Source organism: Macaca mulatta, chromosome 2 (assembly GCF_049350105.2).
Source record: "Macaca mulatta isolate MMU2019108-1 chromosome 2, T2T-MMU8v2.0, whole genome shotgun sequence".
Classification (NCBI taxonomy): domain Eukaryota; kingdom Metazoa; phylum Chordata; class Mammalia; order Primates; family Cercopithecidae; genus Macaca; species Macaca mulatta.
The window spans coordinates 174410400-174436048 of NC_133407.1; the positions used below are offsets into that span (position 1 = coordinate 174410400).

Here is a 25649-nt window from a genome sequence, read left to right on the forward strand (position 1 = left end):
GGTCTATTTTATTAATTTTTTCAAAAATCCAGCTGCTGGATTCATTGATTTTTTTGGAAGATTTGTTTTTGTTTTTTTTTTGTCTCCAGCTCCTTCAGTTCTTTTCTGATCTTAGTTATTTCTTGTCTTCTTCTAGCTTTGGGATTTTTTTTTTTCCCTCTTGCTCCTCAAGTTCTTTTAATTGTGATACGAGGGTGTTGATTTGAGATCTTTTTAGCTTTCTGATGTAGGCATTCAGTGCTATAAATTTCCCGCTTAACACTGCTTTAGCTACATCCCAGAGATTCTGATACATTGTCTCTTTGTTCTTATTGGTTTCAAAGAACTTCTTGATTTCTGCCTTAATTTCATTATTTACCCAGGAGTTATTCAGGAGCAGGTTCTTCAATTTCCATGTAGTTGTGTGGTTTTGAATGAGTTTTTTAATCCTGAGTTCTGATTTGATTGCACTGTGGTCTGAGAGACTGTCTGTGATGATTCCAGTTCTTTTACATTTGCTGAGGAGTGTTGTACTTCTAATTATGTGGTCAATTTTAGAGTAAGTGCCATGTGGCACTGAGAAGAATGTACATTCTGTTGTTTCGGGGTGGAGAGTTCTGGAGATATCTATTAGGTCCACTTGATCCAGAACTCAGTTCAAGTCCTGAATATCCTTGTTAATTTTCTGTCTCTTGATCTGTCTAATATTGACAGTGGGGTGTTAAAGTCTTCCACTATTATTGTGTGGGAGTTGAAGTCTCTTTGTAGGTCTCTAAGAACTTGTTTTATGAATCGGGGTGCTCCTGTATTGGGTGCACATATATTTAGGATAATTAGTTCTTGTTGAATTGATCCCATTACCATTATGTAGCCCTTCTTTGTCTTTTTGATCATTGTTGGTTTACAGTCTGTTTTGTCAGAGACTAGGATTGCAACCCCTGCTTTTTTCAGCTTTACATTTGCTTGGTAAATTTTCCTCCATCCCTTTATTTTGAACCTATGTGTGTTTTTGCATGTGAGATGGGTCTCTTGAATACGGCACACTAATAAGTCTCAAGGCTATCCAACTTGCCAGTCTGTGTCTTTTAACTGTGGCATTTAGCCCATTTACATTTCAGGTTAATATTGTTAAGTGTGAATTTGATCCCGTCATCATGATGCTAGCTGGTTCTTTTGCACACTAGTTGATGCCGTTTCTTCATAGTGTCATTGGTCTTTATATTTTCGTGTGTTTTGCAGTGGCTAGTACCAGTTTTTCCTTTCCATATTTAGTGCTTCCTTCAGGAGCTCTTGCAAGGCAGGAATGGTGGTGACAAATTCCCTTAGTATTTGCTTGTTTGCTTGTCTGAAGAGGATTTTTTTTTTTAAGATAGAATTTTGCTCTTGTTGCCCAGGCTGGCGTGCAATGGTGCAATCTCAGCTCACCACCTCCGCCTCCTGGGTTCAAGCGATTCTGTTGCCTCAGCCTCCCGAGTAGCTGCACCATGCCCGGATATGAAAAGGATTTTATTTTTCCTTCACGTATGGGAAGCAAGACCTGTTTAAGGAGGCACTTTGGCTATCCTTTGCTGGAGGGGGTGTACTGTGCGGGGTGGGGGTGGAGGCTGGGAAACCCACTTGTCTGGGCTGTCCGCATTCCTCAGAGCTAGCAGGAGGAAGGACTAAGTCTGCTTGTCTGTGGAGACTACAGCCACCCCTCCCGCTAGGGGCTCACACCTAGGGGGATCAGAGTTCTGTCCCTGAGTCCCGGTATGGAGTTGGAGTTCCTGGAGGGAGGCCCTGCAGCCCCATTGTTGGCTGCTGCCCCTGGCCCAAGGAGCTCAGATGGCTTAGACTGCAGGCAGCTGCAGGAGTGGTGATGGCTGCCCTCCCACCGTGAACTCAGCAGGTTTACTTAGGTCGATTTTAGCCCAGTGGCTGTTGAGAATCTGCATGACTCCATTGAGACTCAAGGCCCTGGTGGCGCGGGCTCCCGAGTGGGATTTTCCGATCTGTGGGTTGCAGTTTTCTGGAAAAAACATGGTTTCTCAGGCTCGCTAGCATCCTCACCCATTACTTCCCTTGGCTGGGGGTGGGGGCTCGCCCGACCCACGTGGCCCTTAGGTGGGTCGCTGCACCATACTGTCCTTCCTTCCTCTCCGTGGGTCACGCCAGCTGCCTAGTCAGTCCTAATGACAGAACCTGGATACCTCAGTTGCCGGGGCAGAATTCGCATGCTGTTTCGGATCTTTTCGATGGGAGCCTCCGATTGCCGCTGCTTCTATTCAGCCATCTTGACCCCACCTCCAAAGCATTTATTTTCCTTTTTTTGTTCTATCCAGGTGTGTGTCATGATTAGTTTTTGTCATTAAAAAATTGAATCATGTCCTGAGCTGCCAATGTGTCTTCTTTTTCTCAAGAGGTCAGCAACCCCCTCACCCCCATGTTCCAAGACAGAGGGATATATATTTTAATGATGACCTCCTGGCCCGGCGCAGTGGCTCAGGTCTGTAATCCCAGCCCTGTGGGAAGCCGAGGCAGGTGGATGACTTGAAGCCAGGAGTTTGAGACCAGCCTGGCCAACATGGCCAAACCCTGTCTCTGCTAAAAATACAAAAATTAGCCGGGCGTGATGACGCACACCTGTAATCCCAGCTACCCGGGAGGCTGAGGCAGGAGAATTGCTTGAACCTGAGAGGCAGAGGTTGCAGTGAGCCGAGATCTAGCCGCTGCACTCCAGTCTGGGTGACAGAGTGACACTCTGTCTCAAAATAAAACAAAACAAACAAAAATTATGACCTCATGGCAACGTTTCCAATTCTAATTTACTAATACAGATTTTTTTCCTTAACTTGCTTAATTTTATAGTTGTATACCCTTTTCTCTTACACTGTAAAGCTTAATTTCTTTTTTCTTTTTTTTTTTTTTACTTTTTAAGAAATTAATTTATTTGAGTTCAAATATTTTTGAAATATGAAAATTGGTTGTATTTTTTAAAGCTATAATTCTTGTAGACATTCTGTGGTTAAAAATTTGATTGTGCTTATTAAAAATGGTCATCTATGTTTTGCACTTCAGCTACGTGAAAATAAAGTTTCTTTGGGAAGGTGACATTTGGCTTCCTGATTACGGGAAGGAGTTGGTTATCTCAGGTGGAGCAGGAAAGCCTGGTTGATTCTCACACCAGGATGGGACTGGGACTTCCCAGGATGGAGGGAGGAGACCATTGCTACACCAAACTTTGAGTTACTGACAGCAAAACCCTCCCACCATACTGGGTGCATCTTGTGTACACTTGGCTGACATACACTTCTGATTTACAGCAGAAGGTTCAGAGGTGAATTCAGTTCTCCTTTGGCATGCCACTGGATAACAAGATAGTGAGAGGGGCAGTGTGTACAAGCTGTGGACACGGGCATTTCCTCTCTGTTGCAGCAAGGCGGAGGAAAGCCCAGGGAGAGTAAAACGCTAGAATCTTCCTAATAGCTTTGCCCTACACCACGGTCTAAATGATTATGGCCAAGTGGCTACATAGTATTTTATTTTTCTAGAATTAGATCCAGCTGTGAGAAAGCCAGGTTCAAATTTAAATCCTTTAATTAATAACCTGTCCCAGAATTACTAACGGTGAGACTTAAACAAATTTTGATTTGTGAAGAAAACATGAAAAAAGTCCAAAAGAAACTCCCTCAGAGGGCCCAAGTGTCAACGGTTCCCCTGTGGAGCAGCTCATCCATTTCTCAAGTGGGGGTCCTCCGGCAGGCGGCTTCCTCTGTGGCGCCAGGCGGGTCCAGAGCGGACCGGCTCCTTTAGAAGTCGGGCAGGCCAGGCAGAGGGAAGAGAGAGGCGAAGCTCTCAACCTCCTCCCGGAGAGCCTGCACGGCCCCCTGGTACTTATCCCCTGCCAGTCTCTCCTTGAACTCCTTCAGGGTGGCTCTGACACCAATGTCGCTCTGGATCTGCAGGGTCAGCTCTATCCCTCTGTGAATAAACTGGGCTACTTTTTGGAAGTCTTTTTCCAAAAGTCCGCGAGACGTCAGTGCTGGGGTCCCCAGCCACAGTCCACTGGGCCGCAGAGCACTTCTGTCACCTGGGCAGGTGTTCTTGTTGCAGGCAATAGAACAGGCTTCTAGCACCTTCTCAGCCCTTCCACCGTCTGTGCCTTTGGAACAGAGATCCACGAGGATCAAATGGTTGTGAGAACCACCTGTGACTATTTTGTAGCCCAGCTCCATCAGTGCCTCAGACAGAGCCCTGCAGTTGGCCACCACCTGGTGCTCATAAACTTTAAATTCCAGAGTCATAGCTTGCTTCAGGGCCACAGCAACCCCAGCAATGGCGTGGTTGTGGGGACCTCCCTGCAGGCCAGGGAACACAGCAGAATTGATAAGAGACTCCAGGTTGTACAGAATCTCTTTGCCAGTCTTGGGATCCACACTTTTCACTCCTTTCCTGTAGAAGATCATGCCAGCTCGGCAGCCTCGCAGGGTCTTGTGAGTAGCTTAATTTCTAATTACGTGAACATATTTTATAATTTGCTTTATCTTTCAATATATAGAACATCGTTTCAAAATTGCCATGCCAGGTTTCCTACCAATAACAAATCTATTGAGTGAAGTTGAAGGTTTATTGCCTTATTTCATCTTTAGGCTACATCCTTGGGACGAAATGTCAGAGCAGCTACCTCCCTGTTTTTTTTTTTTCAAAATGACTTGGGATAATTATTTCTCTTTGTGGTTAGTTCACCAATTTGACATAATTAGATGCATTCACTTTACTTTGTTTTCAATTGTAGGATGTGCTTTTTAACTGTGATTGATCTTGTGACTATATAAAATTTTTACATATGTTAAAAATCAGAAATATAGTAAAAGGTATCCTCAGAAAAGTCTTATTTTCATCCTTATCTTCTACACTTTAATCTCCACATCCTTTTTTGTAAGAATTTTTAGTTTGGATTATTTGTCTAACATTTGCTTTTTGTCCCCTTCAAAATTGGGCAAATAATATAGATTCTTCTTTTCTCTTCTTTCTTACACCAACAAAATGGCATGATATACATTGCTTTGCACCTTTGGCAAAGATGTAAAGCTTACTTTTTTTTTCTTCTTAATTTTATTTGGAGCATTTCAATCATATATAGAAGTATATATGACCTCTTCATGGGACTCATGGAAGGGTTGGCTTGTTTACTCAACCCACAACTCTCAACCCCTTGCAGGACAGGGAGCGTGCACATGAGCGAGTGCAGAGGCCAGGACAAGCCCCTGGGCAACCGGCCCACGACTCCTGGAGCCCTAGAGGGCATGAGTTACAGTGTGCTCTCTTAGACTTGCCATCTGTGGTTGGCTTTAAGTGTTAGACAGCTCAGTGGAGGGTGGAGAGTCAGTGTGACAGCCTCTTGCACTTGCATCCAGGTCGTCTGGTGTCTAGGAGGAATCAGGTCATATGAACAAATTGAAGATGGTAAATGCGGAGAATTTTATTGAGTAGTGGAAGTGGCTTTCAGCAGGATGGGGAGCTGGAAAGTGGATGGAGGGGGAAGGTGGTCTTCCCCTGGAGTTCAGCTGTCCACAGCCAAACTTTTCTCTGAGGTCCTACCATCAAGTTGTCCCTCTGAAGTCCAACTGCTTCTCACCAATGTCAAGCTGCTGCTTCTCTTCTCTACTTCTCTGCCATGTTGCTCTGCCACTCTGCCGGTGGGGCCTGGGGTTTTTATGGTTGCAGGATGAGGGGTGGGGCAGGCCAAGGTGGTTTTGGAAAAGGCAACATTCATTTGGGAAAACAGGAATGCATGTTCTCACTTTGGGCCAAGGGTCTAGATTTGAGGGTGGAGCCCTCACCAGGGACCCCACCCTTTTCTACCTAGTATTTCCCTGCCTCCTGTCCACATCAATATTACCACCGACTATGTACAAGTATTCCATTTTCTCCACATCCAGCCAAAACTTATTTTCTACTTTTTCTTTTCTTTTTTTTTTTTTTTTTGAGACGGAGTCTCGCTCTGTTGCCCTGTCTGGAGTGCAGTGGCTGGATCTCAGCTCACTGCAAGCTCCACCTCCCAGGTTTAGGCCATTCTCCTGCCTCAGCCTCCCGAGTAGCTGGGACTACAGGCGCCCGCCACCTCGCCCGGCTAGTTTTTTGTATTTTTTAGTAGAGATGGGATTTCACCGGGTTAGCCAGGATGGTCTCGATCACCTGACCTTGTGATCCGCCCATCTTGGCCTTCCAAAGTGCTGGGATTACAGGCTTGAGCCACCGCGCCCAGCCTATTTTCTACTTTTTCTTTTGGAAAGTAGTCACCATAATGAATATGAAGTGGCATTTTATTGTAGTTTTGAGTTGTATTTATCTAATGATTAGTGATATTAAGCATCTTTTAATGTGCTCATTGACTTTTTAAAAATTTATTATTATTATTATTATTATTATTTTGTTGTTGTTGTTGTTGTTGTTGAGACAGAGTCTCGCTTTGTTGCCCAGACTGGAGTGCAGTGGCCGGATCTCAGCTCACTGCAAGCTTCGCCTCCCGGGTTCACACCATTCTCCTGCCTCAGCCTCCTGAGTAGCTGGGACTACAGACGCCCGCCACCTCGCCCGGCTAGGTTTTTGTATTTTTTAGTAGAGACGGGGTTTCACCGTGTTAGCCAGGATGGTCTCGATCTCCTGACCTTGTGATCCGCCCGTCTCGGCCTCCCAAAGTGCTGGGATTACAGGCTTGAGCCACCGCGCCCGGCCTTATTATTATTATTTTTAGACGGAGTCTCACTCACTCTGTTGCCACCAGGCTGGAGGGCAGTGGTGTGATCTCTGCTCACTGCAACCTCCACCTCTCGGGTTAAAGTGATTCTCCCACCTCAGCCTCCCAAGTAGTTGGGACTACAGGCACCCACCACCATGCCCATCTAATTTTTGTACTTTTAGTAGAGATAGGGTTTCACCATGTTGGCCAGGCTGGTCTTGAACTCCTGAGCTCAAGTGATCCACCCGCCTCAGCCTCCCAAAGTGCTGGCGTGAGCCCCTGTGCCCAGCCTCGTTGGGCACATTGGTGGCCATTTGTATGTCTTTGGAAAAATGTCTATTCAAGTGCTTGTCTATTTTTGAATTAGATTGGTTGTTTTACTGTTGCTGAGTATTAGGGGTTCTCTGTATATTCTGGATATCAGCACCTTATCAGGCATCTGAGTTGCAAATATTTTCTGTCATCCTATGGGCTGTCTATTTACTCTGTTGGTAGTGTCTTTTGATGCACAAATTAAAAAACAATTTCATGAGATGCAGTTTGTCTATTTTTTTTGGTTGTTGCCTGTGCAAGAAAAGAAACTGTCAAATCCGATGTTTTGAAGTTTTGCCCTGTGCTCCAGCCCCATATTATTTTATTTTGTTGTTTTGAGAGGGAGTCTTGCTGTGTCACTCAAGTTGGAGTGCAATGGTGCGATCTCAGCTCACTGCAACCTCTGCCTCCTGGATTCAAGAGATTCTCTTGCCTCAGCCTCCTGAGTAGCTGAAATGACAGGTGACTGCCACCATGCCAAACTAATTTTTGTATTTTAGTAGTGATCTGCCAGCCTTGGCCTTCTAAAGTGCTGGGATTACAGGTATGAGCCACTGCACCCAGCCCTCATATTTTTTTGAAGTAAATCTCATATATATAATTTCATATTTAATCATAAATAAGTCAACAAAACTCTAAAATTTAAGAATTCCTTTTCAATACTTAATATCTATTTATCTGTCTATCCATCTATCTACCTGAAAACCACAATACCTTTATCAAACTTAGACATTAGCCATTTCTTAATATGATAAAACATCCAGCAAACATTCAAATGTTTAATTATGCAGCTGACTCTGTTTGGGTACTTTAGAGTCCCTGTCACTGAAGCTCTCTCAACTGCAGTCCTTAATACAGGCTAATACATCTGTGCTTCAGTGGTGGATTAATCCTTCCTTTAGCAATGTGGAATCTGGTGAAGCCCTTAGTATCTCTTTGCTGAGGTCTGTTAGCCCTATGAGAGACCTCACTAACAGATTCTAAGATAATCCCACACTGGCTTTTGTACACACACCTACATCAAATCCACAGGGAACACTGCCGCACCCTTTGCTCTGGAAATTCTGAGATTTTAGGCTATCCAATGTCATATTCCCTCCTTTGGCTTCTCCTCTAGACAGCGTTTCTGTCACCCCTCAGATTTCTCAGGTGAGAGCATTATTCCCCAGGGCAGCCCCCCGCACTGTAGGGACATATTATATGCTCTCCAAGTGGTTCCTTGGAACCCTCTCACTAGGCTTGGAATGGGAGTACCGGTTTATGCCTTTTATGTAAGTGAGAGGTATAGAAATGTCTGCACAGAGCTTATTCTGAGTTGTAGAGATGGCCTGTTTCACAGCTGTCTCTGCTGTCTGATGGCTCTTGGCTTTGTCCTCAGCAGAGTTGTCCATTTTAACATCCTCTTACATACGCAACCACCCATTTGGGCAATTCAAATCTTGTTTGAGTTGAATGAAGGGATATCTTTATTTTTCACAGTGGCACACAAAGGTGGCCAAATCTGAAGACTGATAAATGTTACATTTTCTTAAATATTGCGTTCTTCAACTTCTGGTTTGTGAATCCTATGAATTTGCAAATAAAGCACTTAGCATGCATTAAAGTATCTGTTAGGTGGTTTGACACTTCATTTTGCAATCCAGCCAGCTTTTCTCTTTCAAGGGAGCCCAGAACCTGGCTGCAGTTTGTCCAGGCTTGTAGAAACTTCAGTTCTCCCATCATGTGCCTTATTCTTACATATTGAGTTTCTGATCTCAGTTTGAGAGCATTTTATATTTGATGGAGAGGAGCACTTTCATATTTTGCCTTCTTGCATCTAAATATAAATAAAATATTTATATTTAAATAAAAAATATTTAAATAAGATTACAATTACTTTCTGCAAAAATGCCTCCCAAATGCATTGGTTACTGTTGTTTCTAGATAATTTGTGAGGTCTCCACATGGACAGGTCAAGTCACTGGTTAGTTTTACATTCTTGTGGTATAAAGTTTAGTTTCCACAGTATATTTCTACAAGGGCTTATCAGCATTATCATCAGCTTTCTTTTCCATTCATAGAAACACTCTGAAATGTGCATTTTCTGTAATGAGAATTAGTGGTTGCTTAGAAAATTTTTGCCTTCAGGCAAAAGCTTTTAACAGATAACCCATATGGCAAGAAAGTGCATAAAAAGAGAACTGGATTAGGACTCAAGAGACCTGAACTAAAGTTAAAGAATGCTTGTAAGAAACTATAAAGCAATGCTGTTATTCTAATTTTTAATGTTATTTTAATAGTGTAAAATCTTTTCTGCATAAGCATATTCTTTTCCAGAGTGCTCCAATATATGTATTATTGATAATTAATACAAAGAAATAATCCCATAATTTGCCTAAGGCTTTGTAGTTTTCAAAGTACTTTCATAGATATAAAAGCCCAGAAAGTTAAAAAGTCTAATATTTTTTAAGAGAAAAAATGTTTATAGATTATATCAATTTAGTTGAACATTCTCCTTTTTTAAAGAATGAAAAAAATAGCTAGTCATGGTGGCACTCTTCTGTAATCTCAGCTACTCAGGAGGCTGAGACAGGAAGATTGCTTGAGCCCAGGAGTTCAAGACAGACTAGCCCAGGCAATATACCAAGACCTCATTTAAAAAAAATGTCCAATACAACATTATAGAGATATACAACATAAAAGTGAAAATTATCTGTAGCTACTTTATTAACCGTTGCTTATCATTTGGTATTAATTTCCACAGTATTTATTTTTCCAAACATGTGTTTGTAGTGTTTTTCTCTTTTTTAAGCTAAGAAAGAACCATATTATCCAAGCTGTTTTATCCCTTTTGTTCCATATATCAATTGGTTTTGAATGTCTTCCCATGTTTACATTATGTCAAATTGACTTCATCTTGTAAATTCCTGTACAATATGTCATTCAGTCAATCCTTTATTGATAGACTTTTAGATTGTTCCCAATATGTCCATAATATGAGTAATGCTGTAAGAATATTATCAGACACATATCTTTGGATCTTCTGCATGTACATCTGAAAAATAAATTCCTGTTTAGCATAGCCATGTCAAAAACTAAGAACATTTTCAAATTTGGGATGCATTTCCAAATTGTCTTCCAAAAAAGGCTGTATCAATTTTCCTTTCACCAACAGTGAATAAAGAGAGTTAGACAAACTAATGTTCTTATCATCTATTTCCACATGGGTAAAATGAGTAGGCTGGACTCTATGCATTTATATTCTAATTGCTTGATTGTCTCCTAAGGGCAGGTACTACAATTTGCTTGACACTAAATTCTTAGTGGGCAGAACATTGCTGGGCACATAGTAGGTCACCAATAAATATCTGCTAAACGAACTGATCTGTAGATTACTCCCAATCTCATGTTTTATGCGTAAATGGTAATGGTAATGTCAATGATATATTTTAGTGTTCTTTCATGGATGGCTAAATCTGAAGTAGCATGAACTGCTGGCAATTGGTAATCAGGATGGCTCCTAATTTTCTAAAGTTCTTATTTAGTCTTTTTCAATTTGATAATATAGTAGGTTGAAAATAAAACTGTGCCCCAATTCTTTCATAGGGGTAGGCAAATGATCAAGAAACTCCTTTTCTGCACTATAGTGAAGAGGTAAATAAATTCCATATTCTGGAAGATCTTCAGGCTGTTGCACCTCCATCTCACAAAAATTTTTTCCAGGCACTTTTACAATATTTTTTTTTTTTTTTTTTTTTTGAGGCAAGGTTTCACTCTGTTGCCCAGGCTGGAGTGCAGTGGCATGATCACGGCTCACTGTAGCCTTGACTTCCTGAGCTCAGGTGATTCTCCCACTTCAGCTTCCTGAGTAGCTGGGCCCACAGGCATGCACCACCAAGCCTGGTTAATTTTTGTATTTTTTGTAGAGATGGGGTTTCACCATGTTGCTCACGCTGGTCTTGAACTTCTGGTTTCAAGCGATCCTCCCGTCTTGGCTTCCCAAAGTGTTGGGATTACAGGCGTGAGCCACAGCACCTGGCCACTTATTAAAAAAATTTTAATAGAACGTCCTCTGTTCTTACTGACAGTTTTAGGTTTTCATACCTATTCCTCTCCAAAATAACTATGTCTTGGCTTTTCACGAGAATTTCTAAGAGTATATGGTAGAAATACAAGCCAGCAACGATATTTTCTTAGCTGAACATGGGAAAAATTGTAAGAAGGGAAGGTTGTGCTGGAATTGCTAGGTCAGATCGGTAATGGTAAAAAGATTTTATGACTTGGAGCTCAATATAGAGTATTTTCTTCCACTTTCAACTTTTCTATTACCAGAAGTTAAAATACAGTATGTTGGAAAATGTGTGACATCGGGATCAGGTAGGCTTGGGTTCAAAATGTTGGTTCTGCCACTGATCAGTTCTGAGTCAGAGTATGTCCATTTCCTCCCCTATAAAATGGAGAAAATTATGATATCTACTAATGAAGATTTTAATGAAAATCGATCCAGTTTCTCCTTGAGATCTCAATGTAGTCATCATCTCCTCTAAGAAAGTATTCTTGACTCGCTTCTCTCACAAGGTAAAGTAAAATATCTTTTGTCTGTGCAAATTGCCACCACTCCCCACCTACTTGCCACTCCACATCAGAATTCTATGCGATCGCTGCATTTCTTATTGTATTAAAATTGCATCTGTATATGCCTGTCACTCCCACTAGACTGTGAGAAATTTATAACTCATATCTCTAACACTTAATAGGGAATCTGCCTATCAAAAGTATAGTCTTAGTAAATGTTTGTTGAGTGAATGAATGACATATTTCAAGTACTTGCACCATACTTAAAACACTGGAAACATCGAATAATTTTTGACTTCTATCATAAATAGGGGCCTGAAAGTTTTATTAAAAACATTCAACTCTTGCCCATGATGCTGTAACTAAGAACTATAAGGTTAGGACTGTTTTTTTGACTCATTCTAGGTAATTAGATACACTGATGGGCATGGTTCATGGAAGGTTAAGATTTAACAAACTTGATGAATAACAGGATGAAAATTTCTTTGAACCTTTAGCCATAGCCTATGCACATGCATCCAGAAGGAAAATTAATTGTTTGGCCCTTTGTTCATATTTTTTGTAAATAAATAACTTGGCAGTGTTGATTTAGATCATCAAAGCAATGTATTGGCGATCTTTTTCATTTGTCTCAGCTGCCTTTTTTCATTGCATTACAAACGATGTTAATTCTGTGCTTAATTATGCTTAACGTAGTTTATAGGCAATCCAGTGTTTATCAGTTGGACATAGCAAAAATTCTGTTGTTTTCTTTCCATCTTCCTTCTGCTTATCATTTGTTGATTTTTGAAAGCAGCTGGAGTTGTTCCATGTGAATGGAAACAATTATAAGGCTGTACAATCTTCTCTTGAGAGAAATGCATTTCTCTCTAGAAACCATCTTATCAATAAAATCTTTGCTTTTTAAAGAATTGATATATATTCTCATGCAAACTTTTAACCAGATCTTTGCTGTCCTCTCAGATCAAAAGAAATCTCCACTCAGATTATAAAAGAAAAAAAACCTCTCCACTACTCAGGATTTTCCAAAAGCCTATGTATTTCATCCATTGAAATAGAACCTCTATCTATCCAAATTGACTACTATAGCCAGTCAGAGATGTATTGATGTTTTAAGGAAATGATAAATGTTTGAGATGAGGGATATGCTAATTATCCTGATCTGATCACTATACATCATATGTATCAAAATATCACTGTGTATAATTATTGTCCATTTAAAAAAATTAAAAAAAATTGTTTTATTTATTTTTACTTTTTTTTAATGGAACATTTCATGAATCTGCATGCCATCCTTGTGTAGGGGCCATGATAATCTCTGTTTTGTTCTGAGAGTGACAGAAGGCAGCCAAATGCCCAAGCGGAAAGGGGAGGGTCCCCAGTGAAACCCCACCTCTAAGCAGAAGACAGTTTAAAGCCTGAAAGCTAAGCTAACAGTTAAATCCTCAGACTGGATTGAGAACCTGTCTTCCTGTTTGGCATGCTTTCCTCTGACTGATCCCCATCCTTCACCTATTTCACGTATATCTACCCTTTCCTAATTGGTTTTCTACACTGTCATGCCCATCATTGAGTGTTGTCTTTGCTTTAACCTTTTTTGCATACTCACAAGCCAATCAGCATGTACTTCCCATCTTGTGCCTATAAAGACCCCAGATTCAGTTGGTAGAGGAGAAGACAGCCTGACTTCAGGGAAGAGACAGCCTAACTTTGGGAAAGATGACCTGCCCTTTTCATCCCCTCTCCAGCTCCCCTCTCTGCTGAGAGCTCTTTTCATTGCTCAGTAAAATTCTCCACCTTCACCATCCTTTAATAATCCACATGACCTCATGCTTCTCGGACTCTGGACAAGAGCTTGGGACCCACCAAGTATGGGTACCCAGAAAGGCTGTCATACTGGCCCTTTGCCCTCGCCAGCAGAGGGCAGCCATCCTATGCAATGAGGCAAGGGGCCAAACGAGCTGCTAACTCACCTCTGTTGTTGGACTGTGGATGGTGGAACTAAAAGAGCACTGTAACACCTCCTCTGGAGCTTCAGGGTTGAAAGCACCTTCACCTGAGTGCCTGCATTCCCCCTGAGGCAACATGCTTAGTCTGGCCGCGAGTTCCACACGGAGCTTGCTCCTGTGTCAGCACCCAGAGCAGCTGGCCAGATCCCACACTCACTCACTCACTTATGTGCTCCCTTCTGCAAGGGGCTGAGCGTGGTGGGCGAAGTAGAGGAGAAAGTCCCTGTTGGGAGTCCAGGGAAGGGGCAAGAAAAATCCTGCATCAGTTCCAATTTTAGTATATGTGCTGCCGAAGTGAGCAAGAGGAAAAGTTGTTTAAAAAGCTCATGTTAATATAATGGTTAGATATTTGTATCTTAGGTTCTCATATTTTCTTTTTTCTTTCTTTTTTTTTTTCAGATAGAGTTTCACTTTGTCGCCCAGGCTAGAGTGCAGTGGTGTGATCTTGGCTCACTGTGACCTCTGCCTTCTGGGTTCAAGTAATTCTCCTGCCTCAGCCTCCTTAGTAGCTGGGATTACAGGTGCCCGCCACCATGCCTAGCCAATTTTTGTATTTTTAGTAGAGCTGGGGTTTCACCATGTAGGCCAGGCTGGTCTCAAACTCCTGACCTCAGGTTATCTGCCTGCCTCAGCCTCCAAAAGTGCTGGGATTACAGGGATGAGCCACTGTGCCCAGCCAGGTTCTTATATTTTCAATTATTACACGTATCTTAGAATTTGAAAAGGAAGTAACTTTTGTTTAATATTTACTTTATTATTTGATTTTTTATTGTCATTTTTATTTTAAATTCAGGCAGTATATGTGCAGGTTTGTTACAGGGTATATTGTGGAGTGCTGAGGTTTGGTCTTTTATTGATTCCATCACCTAGATCTCTTAGTGATACATAGTGCTAGTGAACATAGAACCCAATAGGAAGTTTTTCAGCCCTCCCCACTCCTCCTTTTGGAGTCTTCATTGTTTATTGTTCCTATCTTTATTCTGTGTGAACTCAAGATTTAGCTCCCACTTATAAGTAAGAACATGTGATATTTGGTTTTCTGTTTCTGCATTAGTTCGCTTAGGATAATGGCCTCCAGCTGCATCCATGTTGCTGCAAAGGACATTATTTAATTTTTCTATGGCTGTATAGTAGTCCATGGTGTATATGTACCACATTTTTTAAATCCAATCCTAGGTTAATTCCGTGTCCTTACTATTGCAAATTGTGCTGTAATGAACATATGAGAGTGTTTGTCTTTTGGGTAGAATGATTTATCTTCCTTTGGTATATACCCAGTAATGGGATTGCTGAGTCGAATGGTAGTTCTATTTTTAGTTCTTTGAGAAATCTCCAGACTGCTTTCCAGAGTGGCTGAATTAATTTACATTCCCACTAAACATTCCCTTTGCTCCACAACCTTGTCAACATCTGTTGTTTTTGGACTTTTTTTTTTTTCTCTGTACATAGTGATGACTTTTTAATAATAGCCCTTCTGACTGGTGTAAGATAGTATGTCATTGTGGTTTTAATTTGCATCTCTCTATTATTAGTGATGATAAGCATGTTTTCATGTTTGTTGGCTGCTAGTTGTCTTTTTTTGAGAAGTGTTTGTTTATGTCCTTTGCCCATGTTTTAATGGGGTTGTTTGCTTTTTTCTTGTTGATTCATTTAAGTTCCTTATAGATTCTGAATATTAGATCATATTTGGATGCATATTTTGCAAGTATTTTCTTCCGTTCCTTAAATTGTCTGTTTGTTCTGTTGATCACTTCTTTTTGCTGTGCAGAAGCTCTTTAGTTTAATTAAGTCCCATTTGTCTATTTTTGATTTTGATGCATTTGCTTTTGGGGTCCTCCTCATGAATTTTTTGCGTAGGCCAGTGTCTAGAAGAATATTTCCTATATTTTCTTCTAGAATTTTTGTAGTTTGAGGTCTTACATTTAGGTCATTAATGCATCTGGAGTTAATTTTTGTATATAGTAATAGATATGGGTCCAATTTCATTCTTCTGCATGTGGTTAACCAATTTTCCCAACAACATTTATTGAATAAAGTGTACTTTCCCCATTGTTCATTTTTGTTGACTTTGTTGAAGATGAGCTGGCTGTAGGTGTGCAGCTTTATTTCAGGGGTCTCTAAAATGTTTCATTGGTCTATGAGCTTTTGGTTAGTATTCACTTTAAAAGGATCATTTCAGTGAGCTTGACCATAAGAGATAAATTCATTTTTTAAAATTTTTATTTTTTTCAGAGTAGGATCAAAACTACAATTAGAATATAAGTGTAAGTATTGAAAAGCAATGTAGTTATGTGATTTTCTTTCTAAGAGTTCTAAGATCAAAATATTTAAGAAAAACATTTTTGGTGGCTATCATGAGTTTTTAAAGATTAATGTAATTTCTGAGAGTATTTTTGCAGGTAAAATTTAGGTCATTATACAACATATGAGTTATGCTCTAAAATTAATAGTTATATTTATCAAGTGACTATTCTGTGTCAGTTGTTTTACATACATTACAATGATCTCGTTTAGTCCTTAGAGAAAAAGCAAACGGGTGTGTGCAGTGGTTCATGCCTGTAATCCCAGCACTTTAGAAGGCCGAAGTAGGTGGATTGCTTGAACTCAGGAGCTTGAGACCAGCATGGGCAACATGATGAAACCCCATCACTACCAAAAATACAAAAAATTAGCCAGGCGTGGGGGCATGTGCCTGTGTTCCCAGCTACTCAGCAGGCTGAGGTGGGAGGATTCCCTGAGCTCAGGAGGCGGAGGTTGCAGTGAGCCAAGATTGTGCCACTGCATTCCAGCCTGGGTGACAGTGAGACACCATCTCGGAAAAAAAAAAAAAAGAAAAGAAAAAGAATAGAAAAGATGAGGGCCCGAAAGTTTATAATTTTGTTTAGATTTAGTAGGTGGAAGGTGCAGGATTGGAGGCCATGAAAAAATGCTCATCACTGGTTATCATGCCACATTTTAAAGGATGCAAAATCTCTAACCAGAAGGTTATAACCAGAAGTTTATAAAATCTGTCCTCTAACCCCTTAACACCACCTCCCCCAAGTCCTTAAAAATGGTCCAGTCCTCAAAAACTGGATTCTTTTAATTTCTCTAGAGTTAAAATTGCTTTTTTTCTGTGTAGACAAAGGAAGCAGGATCAGGAGGGAGGACCAGATGAGAAGAGAGTTTGGGCACTTATTTGTTACCACTTTGAGCAACATGCTTTGAACTCTCTGAATCCTCAGTTGCTCATCTGTAGAGTGTGTATTTAATGGTATGCAGGCTCACAGAATCTGTGGCAAGGCCTAAATGAGGTAACACATATGGAACCCTTAGCAGACTCCCTGGCATGTAGTAAGGGTTCAATAAATGGCAGTTATTACTACTCTTCAGGGTCTGGGGCTCCTCCTTGAAATAATTTCTAATAATAACAATAATGATATGCTTAATATTTATTGAGCACTGACTACATATCAGAGGCTTTTCTAAACACTTTCTTTTTTTTTTTGAACTAGAAATCAACGTCTTATTTATTTATTTATTTATTTATTTATTTATTTTTTATTATTATAGTTTAAGTTGTAGGATGCATGTGCACAAAGTGCAGGTTTGTTCCATAGATATACATGTGCCATGTTGGTTTGCTGCACCCATCACCTAGTCATTTACATTAGGTGTTTCTCCTAATGCTGTCCCTCACCCTGCCCCCAACCCCATGACAGTCTCCCATGTGTGATGCTCCTTGCCCTGCGTCCAGGTGTTCCTATTCTTCAATTCCCACCTATGAGTGAGAACATGCGGTGTTTGGTTTTCTGTCCTTGTGATAGTTTGTTCAGAATGATGGTTTCCAGCTTCATCCATATCTCTGCAAAGGACATGAACTCATCCTTTTTTTATGGCTGCATTGTATAACATGGTGTATATGTGCCACATTTTCTCAATCCAGTCTATCATTGATGGACATTTGGGTTGATTCCAAGTTTTTGCTATTGTGAATAGTATCACAATAAACATACATGTGCATGTGTCTTTATAGGATTTTATTTCTCCTTCACTTATGAAGCTTAGTTTGGCTGGATGTGAAATTCTGGGTTGAAAATTCTTTTCTTTAAGAATGTTGAATATTGGCCCCCACTCTCTTCCGGCTTGTAGAGTTTCTGCTGAGAGATCCGCTGTTGGTCTGATGGGCTTCCCTTTGTGGGTAACCCAACCTTTCTCTCTGGCTGCCCTTGACATTTTTTCCTTCATTTCAACCTTGGTCAATCTGATGGGTTGCTCTTCTCTAGGAGTATCTTTATGGTGTTCTCTGCATTTCCTGAATTTGAATGTTGGCCTGCCTTGCAAGGTTGGGGAAGTTCTTCTGGATAATATCCTGAAGAGTGTTTTCCAACTTGGTTCCATTCTCCCCATCACTTTCAGGTATACCAATCAAATGTAGATTTGGTCTTTTCACATAGTCCCATATTTCTTGGAGGCTTTGTTCATTTATTTTTACTCTTTTTTTCTCTAAACTTGTCTCCTCATTTTATTTCATTCATTTGATCTTCAATCACTGATACCCTTTCTTCCACTTGATCAAATCGGCTATTGAATTTTGTGCATGTGTCACATAGTTCTCGTGCCATGGTTTTCAGCTCCATCAGGTCATTTAAGGTGTTCTCTACACTGTTTATTCTAGTTAGCCATTTGTCTAATCTTTCTTCAAGGTTTTCGGCTTCTTTGTGATGGGTTCAAACATCCTCCTTTAGCTCGGAGAAGTTTATTACTACCAACCTTCTGAAGCCTACTTTTGTCAGCTTGTCAAAGTCATTCTCCATCCAGCTTTGTTCTGTTGCTGGTGAGGAGCTGCGATCCTTTGGAGGAAAAGAGGTGTTCTGGTTTTTAGAACTTTTAGCTTTTCTGCTCTGGTTTCTCCCCATCTTTGTGGTTTTATCTACCTTTGGTCTTTGATGCTGGTGACCTACAGGTGGGGTTTTGGTGTGGATGTCCTTTTTGTTGTTGTTGATTCTATTCCTTTCTGTTTGTTAATTTTCCTTCTAAGAGTCAGTTCTCTCAGCTGCGGGTCTGTTGGAGTTTGCTGGAGGTTCACTCCAGAAACCTGTTTGCCTGGGTTTCACCAGCAGAGGCTGCAGAACAGTAAAGATTGCAGAACAGCAAAAATTGCTGCCTGATCCTTCCTCTGGAAGCTTCATCCCAGAGGGTTACCTGCCTGTATGAGGTGTCAAGTCAGCCCCTACTGGGATGTGTCTCCCAGTTAGGCTACATGGGGATCAGGGACCCACTTGAGGATGCAGTCTGTTCATTCCCAGACCTCAAACGCCATACTGGGAGAACCACTGCTCTCTTCAGAGCTGTCAGACAGGGATGTTTAAGTCTGCAGAAGTTTCTGCTGCCTTTTGCTCAGCTATGCCCTGCCCCCAGAGGTGGGGTCTACAGAGGTAGTAGGCCTTGCAGAGCTGTGGTGGGCTCCACCCAATTCGAGCTTCACCGGCTGCTTTGTTTACCTATTCAAGTCTCAGCAATTGCAGAAGCCCTTCCCCATGCCAGGCTGCTGTCTCACAGGTTGATATCAGACTGCTGCGCTGGCAGTGAGCAAGACTCCGTGGGTGTGGGACCCGCCGAGACAGCCACAGGATATAATCTCCTGGTGTGCCATTTGCTAAGACTGTTGGAAAAGCGCAGTATTTGGGTGGGAGTGTCCTGATTTTCCAGGTGCTGTCTGTCATGGTCCCCTTGGCTAAGAAAGTGCAATCCTCCGACCCCTCGCACTTCCCTGGTGAGGCGATGCCCCGTCCTGCTTCAGCTCGCCCTCCATGGGCTGCACCCACTGAGATGAGATGAACCAGGTACCTCAGTTGGAAATGCAGAAGTCACCATCTTCTGCATCGATCATGCTGGGAGCTGCAGACCGGAGCTCTTCCTATTAGGCCATCTCCAATTGTTTTGAAATGGAAGCATATGGTTGGGCTGGTTGTTGAGTCTCAAATAAATAGCTTCTTTTAGCCCAAACACTTTCTTAAAAAGTTTTATATTTTTTGAGACAGAATCTTGCTCTGTCACCCAGGCTGGAGTGCAGTGATGTAATCGCGACTCACTGCCACCTCCACCTCCTGAGTTCAAGAGATTCTCCTGCCTTAGCCTCTTGAGTAGCTGGGACCACAGGTGTGTGCCACCTCATTCAGCTAATCTTTGTGTTTTTAGTAAAGACGGAGTTTTGCCATGTTGGCCAGGCTGGTCTCAAACTCCTGGCCTCATGTGATCTGCCTGCCTCGGCCTCCCAAAGTGCTGCAATTACAGGCGTGAGCCACTATGCCTGGTGTCTTCCAAACACTTTAAATGCACGTGTTTGCTTAATCCTTGAAACAACCCAAGGGATAGTTGTTTTTATCATCTCTCTTTTATAAGTGACAAGACTGATATCCCGGATATGCTTCCCCAAGAGCATCTCTTTACTAAGTAGAAAAGATGAGATTCAAGCTCAGGAAGTTGGGCTTTGAAACACATGCTTTTACCCTTTCCATTGTCCCAACACTGTTTTAGCCTTCCCTGGAACACTTTTGCCCTTTTTTAAAAAATTTTCTTTTCCGTGAACTCTGCAGAGAAGTATTTTGTCCTTCTTTGGCATCCATTCAGCACCAAGCCCATTGCCGGACTCAATATTGACTGCAGAGAACACCTGATGATTTAATGATTATTCGATGTGAAAATTGGTTGGTTGATTAATAATTTCCAATATAGTGAGTGATCAACAAACATTTGATAAGCAGTTATGAGATGCTAGCCATTTGGTCCAGCATTGCAGCAACAAAGATTAAGGTTAACCAACAATTACAGTACCTTGTGATGAGCCCATAGACAGATGTGTTCTGAAGGCAATATGAGTACTTAACTATGTCTCTGGAAGGAGACTGCCAGGGACTAGTACCAAAGTTAGTTTCTGTTTATACTTGCCTTTTCTCTGATGGCTGGACAGATGCAGAACATGCGAGGTAATGGTAATCAGGAAATAAGCAGCTACTGTGAAAGCCGAGCAGGTAGAAAGCACTCTGCAAAGATGAGCTGGAACATAGTATAGGGATCCCCAGGAACTGTTGACGACATGGCAGGCCTATCAGGCCAACCTGAGGTATAAAGATTCTAAAAAGATTTTAATTTAAGCCACCTGAGGCGGTCTTACAATTTGTTTATTTTTTTCTTTATTCAACAAGTACTTATTAAATATCTACCATATTCCAGCCCCAGCCAAATATTGTGCTAGGGATACAATGATAACCAAAAAATAAACATGAACCCATCTCCAGTGGATTTTAGTCTGGCCAAAAGATATTAATCAAATAATTATGTAACAGTGAATGCCAAGTCTCAATAACAATTTGAAACTAAGAACAGTTTCTTTACTCATTCAGTATGCAAAAGATGTGAATTCATGTATTGCTAATATTTATGCACCAGTCTCCATCCAAGGTGCCCAGTGTACAAAGACTTAGAACATGGATTGTTATGTTAAGGCAGTTCTTCCCTATCTTTTTCAAATCACGGCATGCTTAGCAGATGTGTTTTTGCACAGTGGGATGAATGGATGAATTTACTTGTGGTCAGAGGCCTCTGATTCACTGTCTGGCTACCCCAGGAGCTGAGAATAAATAAGAGAAATCAATATCCTTCCATGCCTACATTCAATTGTAGCTCATTAGTTAAGGGTCCCTTAATGTGTCCCATCATCTAGTGGGAGGAGGAAGATATACAGAGGAATCGCTATGGAGTAAGTAAATGCTATAGCAGATATACCAACAAAATACTGTGACGACACAAAGGAGGGAGAAATGATCCCTAACTTGGAGATGTCAAGAAAGTCTTCAGAGAAGAAGGGACATTGAAGCTGGATTCTGATAGTTTTTGTCAGTCACAGAGGATCAAAAGGCATTCCAGGGCAAGAGACCTGCATGCACAAAGATGTGGAGTTATAAAAGCCATTATATGTTCGAGCAGCTGCTATGCTCTGTAAATGCAGTATCGGAGGAATGGAATGTGATAGGAAGAGAATGGTAACAAGATATAGATAGAATCCATATTTTGAAGCTCCTTTTATACATATGTTTTTAAAGGGCTTCGTCTTCTCTTTCCTAATGTCTCTTTCACTTATTCATTCATTTCTTTTCTTTAGACAAATATTTATCGAGTGACTGTTATGTGCTGAACACTGTTCTTGGAGCTAACATTAGAATAAATACCTTGAAAAACATTAGCACACTATTTTGTGATATTATCCAGCAAGAAATAAGGTGAGTCTCAAAGGGTATATTACTGGTCCAAGATCACATGGACCGCTGGTTGGAAGTCATTGTTCTGAAGTTCAGGTTCTTTGACGTCCAGTGCTTTATTGATTCACGTGTCGGCTGCAGAAATGTGTCGCTCAAATTTCCTTTAAGAGAAGCTGCTATGAGGAGCGTAGTTGATGACAACCTCTGGATGCCACCCTTTTAGATCCACTATGGTGTTCATGAAAAAACCACACTTCCTTCCCTTGCTTTGCCCCCTGAGGCAATGACTGAGCATTGGTGAGGATAATAGTACTGGCTTATTCTAGGAATGGGGAAATTGATTCAACATTAGTAACTCTGTTAATATAATTCACCTATGAGAAGAACAAATAAGAGAAATAATATGATCACCCAATCAAGCACTGAAAAAAACTCAGTCAACTAAAGACTTTACGGACACATTTTAAACTAATAGTCACTTTTTAAAAGTCAGCATTATGTTTAATTAAAACACACTGGGAACATATTAAATATGATGCTAGCTTTTAGATGGTGACTATTAGCTTAAAATGTGTCTATGTTGTTCCATTAATGTCAAGAAAAAGCCAGAGTGTCTACTATCACTACTACTTTATTAACATAGTCCTGACTATACTTGACAATGAAATTAGAAAAAAGAAGAAATGAGTTATATATATATATTTGAAAAAAGAAAGTAAAATTGTTTTTGCAAATGTTATACTTGCTTACATGGAATGCACAAAAGAATAAACTAAAAAATTGTAGCAAACAGTAAGGTAATTCATAACTACTTGAGTACAATAATAAACAGTAATCAACAGCTTTCATGGGTACAGAAAATAACCGATTAGAAGATATAATGAAAAAAATTCATCACATTTACAATAGCAACAAAAATTAATTTCTAGAAATAAATGTAACAAGAAGTGTACAAAACCTATACAAACGAATGGAAAACATATATTTTCTTAAATATACAGATTCAATATTATAAGTATGTCAGTTCTTCCTAATTTAAGTAATAAGCTTAATTCTCTTACTGTACCAATAAATGTGGTAAGAGTATTTATTGTTTGTCTATGCATTTGTTTTTGGAAGTGGAAGTGTTGATTCATACAGAGAATTTTAAAACGCCAAGAAAATTCTTGAAAAAGAAGAGTAGCAAGTTAATTACCCACCCAAATGTTAAAATATAGCACTACTGTAATTACATTAATATAATAACAATTACATTAATTATTGCATGAATTGATAGGCAGGTAAATGGAATAAACAAGAAAGTCTGTAAGTAGATCCAAATATGTATCAGATGTTAATATATGGCAAGAATGGGATAGAAAGTCAGGGGTTAAGCGATGTAATGGCAATACCCACAATTACTCTTGCACCAAACTAATAATAAATGGTATTAGGACAACTGGATAGCTATCTGGAAAATAAAATTAATTTTGGATCCTAACATCATTACTTATAACAAAATTCCAGATTTTTCCAAGACTTACAAAGAAAACTTAAGTATACTAGGAAAATACTATATATGTATACACACAGGTGTGTGTGTATGTGTGTGTTCGTGTGTGTGTGTTGGGAAGGCTTTTCTAAGGTTAATAAAAAAATAGGAAATCATAAATGAAAAAGTTGATTAATTTGGCCAGTATAATTACAATAAAACTATCATGGCATTAAAATACCTTAAGCAAGACAAATTAGGCATGACAGACAAACCAGAAAAAAACATATTCCTTTGCACCTCATGACACAGAACAAAGGATATGTTCCTCAGCATATACAAATAAATATGTAAGAAGAAGACTAACAATCCAATAAAAAACGAACACAGTATAAAACAGTTTGCATTAAAGTAAATATAGATGGGTCTGAACATAAGCAAAGGTATTTACTTTATACATAATAAAAATTAAAACTATCCTGAGGTGCCATTTTCCCTTGTCAATTTAGCAAAGAAAAAAGAATTTTGATAGTATACTGTATTGAAAGAGTATGAGGAAATAGGCACCTTAATACACTGCCTTTGGGGATATAATTTGGTGTAAGCTCTGTAAGAGGCTATCTAACAATATCTATCATAATTACAAATGCACATATTCATTGATCTTGCAATTCTACTACAGGAGTTTACCTACTTATATACTCACCACACCCTAAATGACAAACTTAAAAGTATATTCATATATATTCATATAGCATTGTTTGGAGTAGCAAAAAGATTGAAGGCAGCAGCAATATTAATATTAGAGAACTGGTTAAATAAATTATGTACAGGCATGGCATGAGAAACTATGCAAACTTCATAAAGAATAAAGCTGCTCTATATGTATTGATTTGGGACAAAATCCAATATGCAATGTTAGAAGAGTAAAGAATGTTGTATATAATACTTTTTTGTTTTACACAAACACAATTGCATATGCATAGAATATCTATAAAATGGTAAAGGTGGTTGCTTTAGGGAAGGCAGCTAGGAAACAAATGACAGGAGAGATTAGAAAACTAAATTTTGAATCTATAAATTTTTATTTTTATTTTTCACTGTGATGTATCACATATATGCAATTCTCACTACAACGCTAAGCATGCCATTCAGTTCAGCTCATATTTTCTTTGTAAAAAGACTTTCTCAATGAAGGAAGCAGTGTGTTCATTTACATCTGGCACAGCTCCTTATCCTGCCACAGATTGGTAACAGTTTGCTGACTGGCTGCTTTCAGTAGTGGTAGTGAGGCTGTTTCTGAAGCATGGAATATATGCCTATACTTATGGGACTCTGGTGACTTGACCTGTGTTTGTGATGCTGGGGTGAAAAACTAGAGTAATAGGAGTGTGAGAGTAGGAATTGTGGTGGGTGGTGGGCGCAGCCGGTAGACTTTGCGATAAGGTAAAACTTGCTAGCAACTTTTAACCTTTTTACTTAGCTTGGATGAAGAAAGGCATTCTGGATGTCACTTTGTATTCTGCAGAAGTATAAAATCATACCAGAAAGTTAACCAGAGCTTAGAGTTCTCTCTGAGGAAGCAAAATGACTAGGAAAACACAGCAGTAATTTAATGTTTATAAAGACTGGACTGAAATAACTACAGTATATCAAAAGCAAACAACTGCTGAGGAAATTGGCATATTTTAATTTGGTTCAGACTATATTTTACATGTTCTGGGTGTACTGTGATGTATGAGTTTGTATGTAGAGCTTAAATGTATAATTAATACAGCTTTGAAGCTAGTTCCAGCCACATGATTAAAATTTATCATGGTATTAGCTTTCAGACAGAGACTTTTTCACAAGTTATAGTCAATGTTATAAATTAGATCTTTTCTGATGAGCTCTGAACAAAGGACTATAATTTATCTCAATGGTATTTCATTAGAGGCATTTTAATTGCTGTGGCAGGTAAAAAGCACCATTCAATATTTTGACCAAACTTTTTTTTAATGAAATTATTTGACTCCAGTACCATTGGTTTAAAAAATATTCTGTTTTATTGAAGATGAACTATGAAGATGAACTAAAAATCTTTATTTATACATATGACTCAACCTCACCTTGAATACTAGGCAAATCTACTTGGTGGGGAGTTTATTCCATAAAGAAGACCAGGAATCTTTTAACATTTGTGAAGGGGCTGCTAGGTTGTTCCTTGCAAGTGTAAATCAAAAAGGAGAAATTCCAAATTTCTTTTTTAGTGGTCTGTAAGTGAAGACTTGGGAATTGATTGCTGGCAAATAAATTGTGGGTGTGGCACATTTCTTGCTTTCCAATTCTTTTTTTCCAATCACATAAGTAATATGTGCTTTAAA

The 25649-nt window shown here is 39.8% G+C and overlaps 2 pseudogenes across 1 annotated transcript; both read right to left on the reverse strand.

Annotated features, from left to right (window-relative positions):
* Positions 1–2861: 2861 nt before the first annotated feature.
* On the reverse strand, positions 2862–4451 carry LOC707951 (serine hydroxymethyltransferase, cytosolic pseudogene; annotated as a pseudogene). Its single transcript, XR_003727488.2, has one exon. The product of XR_003727488.2 is annotated as a serine hydroxymethyltransferase, cytosolic pseudogene (transcript).
* Positions 4452–12824: 8373 nt separating this feature from the next.
* LOC114676549 (U6 spliceosomal RNA) lies at positions 12825–12923 on the reverse strand (annotated as a pseudogene).
* Between the last annotated feature and the right edge of the window lie 12726 nt (positions 12924–25649).